The 4,032-nt window shown below is 39.2% G+C and overlaps 2 non-coding genes across 2 annotated transcripts; both read left to right on the forward strand.

Moving 5' to 3' along the window:
• Nucleotides 1-1,279: 1,279 nt before the first annotated feature.
• On the forward strand, nucleotides 1,280-1,386 carry LOC115063008. The gene has a single exon (XR_003842892.1). It is a non-coding gene; the product is annotated as a U6 spliceosomal RNA (small nuclear RNA).
• Nucleotides 1,387-1,556: 170 nt separating this feature from the next.
• On the forward strand, nucleotides 1,557-1,687 carry LOC115063037. The gene has a single exon (XR_003842919.1). It is a non-coding gene; the product is annotated as a small nucleolar RNA SNORA17 (small nucleolar RNA).
• The last annotated feature ends 2,345 nt before the right edge of the window (nucleotides 1,688-4,032 follow it).

Here is a 4,032-nt window from a genome sequence, read left to right on the forward strand (position 1 = left end):
CTGACACAACGCTCTCACCAAAACCCGCAAGCGAGGTTTAAAGCCTGTTAGGGCTGTAGGCCTGTCCTGAAGATAGGATTGCCGGTCTCTTTCTACCAGGGATGCCTGGCTTACTTCTTAGAGGAGATTTTGTGGGTTTGTTGGTTTGTTGGTTTGTTTGTTTGTTTGTTGTAGTTTCTCCATCTTATACCAGGGAGCTGTGTGCCTGGAGTTGTGTTTGACAAGGCTTTGTGTGTGTGTGTGTATTGCCCACATGGTTTCCCATACTTTGCAGATATCTTATCAATACCATGTGAGGTTCTGAAGCTCTTCCTCTCATCTCGAAATAGAATCTATTCACCCTTTTCTCAGTCTTCTCCTGAACTGGGCCATATGCAAGCAGCTTCTCATCTACTATCGTATGTGCAATCCAGAATTATTTGCTATGATTTGCTAAGCTACACATTTAATCTTTGCATTACCACCAACATAAGGAGTATAAGCTCTTTAAATGTTTTTTTTAAAAGTTCCAACTCTTTCTATGCATGCTTTGCAAATTTTATTCTGCCAAAAGCTCATTATCATAATGTTAGCATTGTGAGTTGGCATGGTGGATATCTGTAAAAACGTTCAAACTTTGTCAATAAGTGAAGAGATGTCCCTTTTATGCATCTGTGCCCATGAAAAAAATTCTTGAGGTCTTGGCACACATGACAGCAACCTATTGCAAGTTTTGTTTCTTGATCACATTGGAATTCAACTAGAAAGTAACAATAAATAGAAAAGAGGACATAAGGACAATTTCCAAACTTGTGGCAACTAAACATCATACTTGAAAGTATACTATATGTCAGAGGGAAAAAAAATCTCAAAGAAAAATATAAAACCACTGAACTTAAAAACAATAAAAAAAACCTGCAGTAAATCAACTTTTGTGGAATATAGCAAGACACAGCAATGCTAAAATGTAAAATTACAATACTAGATGCTGACATCTGGAAAGAAGAAAAGTCTCAGATCAATAATCTACAATTTACCACAAGAACTTAGAAAAGGCAAAAATCAGTGGCGCCCAGAGTGAGCATACGAAAGGAGACAATAGAAATAGAAAGTCAACTGGGAAAATCTGTAGAATAAAGGTAGATTTTCAAAAAGTTCAACAAATTAGGCTGATCTCTCCTAAAATGACATACAAAAGAGAAGACACCCATCACTGACTGTGGTGGCTTGGATAAGAATGGCCCCTGCTCTTAATTACTGAGCCATTTCTCTGGTCCCTGCTTTTAAAAATTGATAAGGAGTGCTCGCTTCGGCAGCACATATACTAAAATTGGAACGATACAGAGAAGATTAGCATGGCCCCTGCGCAAGGATGACACGCAAATTCGTGAAGCGTTCCATATTTAAAAAAAAAAAAATTGATAAGGAAGTAGAAGAGGAACTAGTTGGGAAAAAAATGGTTCAGTGTGGGGTGGGGGTGCGGTAATGTGGGGTGAAAATGCTCAAAAGTCATTATATATATTTATGAAATTGGAAAAATACAAATAAAACCACCTAAAAAACCCCACATTTAACAGCTTGCCCCAAAGGCATTACAAGTGTAACTGCTGTGCCACATGTGTGTCAGTAGGTGGCAGAGAGGAGAGAGTCTATGTCTACTTTCAGTGTTCTGACCTATGAATATTATAATGATTAGTAGCCTAACATTCCTGCAAAAAACCAAAACAAACAAACAAACAACCCCAAAACAACAACAACAACAACAACAACAACAACAACAACAACAAACAAGCCAGAGATGATTAGCAGTCTGGCACTACACAGGCCTGGGAGTGGGGGTGGGGCACAGACCATGCCCGAGATGACTTCTGCCCAGTGCCATAATGCATGAGTGGGACATAGCACTCTCGAGACCACTCCTGAGATGACACCAGACACTTAGAGACTCCAGAGACTTTATCAAGCTTATTTTGCTATAAACTGAGTTCTTTGACCAGAAGAAATGCTATGTGAGACACTATGGCAGTGGATAAAATATTTTGCAGTTCATAGATGGTAATTTTGCAATAGAAATGCAGGGAAGAAAGTCTGTATCTAGAATGAGGATCCTCACTAGCAGGAACAACCAGGTTAAGCAAGTTATGGGGAGTAAGCCAGTAAGCAGCATCCTTCCATGGCCCTGTATCAGCTCCTGCCTCCAGGTTCCTGTCCTCTTTGAGTTCCTGTCCTGACTCTCTTCAGTGATGAACAGTGATATGGAAATGTGAGCCAAATAAACCCTTCTCTCCCCAAGTTGTTTTGTTACAACAATGGTAGCCTTAACTAAGACAAATACCTACATGTTTTCCATATATTATTACAAAAAAGAAAGTGAAAGGAAAAAAAGTATGAACATAGACACAAAAATCCCTAACACAATACTATGAAATCAAATCCAGCAGTATATAAAAAAGAATAACACCTCAACAACAGCATTATCCTTGGAATTCAGGGTTTTGCCAATTGTTAAAAAAAATCAATGAATATAATTCAACATACTAGTAGAAGGCTAAATGAGAAGACACACGCTCATATTAATGAGTGTACGGGGCATTCAACAGCATGATAAAAATCATATAAAATACGAAAAGATTATTTCCATAACCTAATAAAGGATAGTTGTTTTTAAAAGCTGGTAACAATCCTCATGGTGAGATACTAGATTTTTTTCTTGTAAACCTGGAGAACAAGGCAGAAGTATCTTAAATGACCCATTTAGAGAGTAATCTTAAATTATTCACATTTAACATCACACTCAAAGTGTTAACTTCAAGTCATTTAGGCAATATGCAAGTAGAAGAATTTGGAGGCAGATAGACTAGAAAGTAAGAATTGACACTGTCACCTCCAATCTAGATATACATTGAGAATTCCTGGAACTCCCAAGTGTGACAGCTTGTTAACCTAGCACATATGAGGCCCCAGGTTTGCTCCGACAGACACACACAGCAAGAGGGTATGATCTGGTGGCTGGGAAAGTATCTCAGAGGTAGAGTGTTTGCTTAGTAGACACAAAGCCCCTGGGTTCTAGCTCAATGTTGCAAGAACACAAGGTCGCAGTACCTAATATTAACATTCATGGGGCTCTTCTGCTCATTAACATAGGACGACGGGCTAACCAGCACTGAAGACCTTTGAAAAAGCCACATGAAAACTCTTAAAAGTTTTCTAAAATATGCCCATATTCATATATAACAACATTTTAAATGAATTTATCCTACACGGGACATAATGTCTCTGCTAGACTCTATAGCTACCATGCTGAAACAGAGACAGGTGTGGGTCACCTCTTTTCTAACTGTTGGTCAGTGGGGTCCCATAGACCTCCACAAACAGTACAGGTGACGGTCACTGCCCTTGGTTGTCCTCCAGGAACAGTGCTAACCAGCAGCCAATCCTGTGAACGACAAAAAAATATGTGTTAGTGCATGCCCATAATCCCAACACTCAGGAAAGGCAGACCTCGTTGACTTTGAAGATAAGCTTGGTCTACAAATGACTTCCAAGCTAGCAAGGTCGACATAGTGAGATCCTTTTAAAAACAAACAAAATCATAAACAAACAGATAAACAAAAAAACCCAATCAACCAACCCACTAAACAATCAATCAAAAAGATCTAAAAGGTTCTTTACATGTACCATATGTCTTATAAGCATTGCATAAAAATGGGTCCTAGGGGCTGGAGAGATGGCTCAGCAGTGAAAAGCACTGGCTGCTCTTACAAAGGATCCAGGTTCAATTCCCAGCACCCACATGGCAGCTAACAGCTGTCTGTAACTCTGGTACCAGGGATCCAACAGCTTCTTCTGGTCTCTGAGAACATTAAGCATGCATATGAAGCATAGACATATATGTAGGCAAAATAACAATACACATAACTAATTTAAAGTGGATCATAAATCTACATTGAAAATATAATACTGGTGGGATTGCAAGCTTGTACAACCACTCTGGAAATCAGTCTGGCGGTTGCTCAGAAAATTGGACATAGTACTACCGGAGGATCCAGCAAT

The sequence above is a fragment of the Mus pahari genome, chromosome 22 (assembly GCF_900095145.1).
Source record: "Mus pahari chromosome 22, PAHARI_EIJ_v1.1, whole genome shotgun sequence".
NCBI classification, from domain to species: domain Eukaryota; kingdom Metazoa; phylum Chordata; class Mammalia; order Rodentia; family Muridae; genus Mus; species Mus pahari.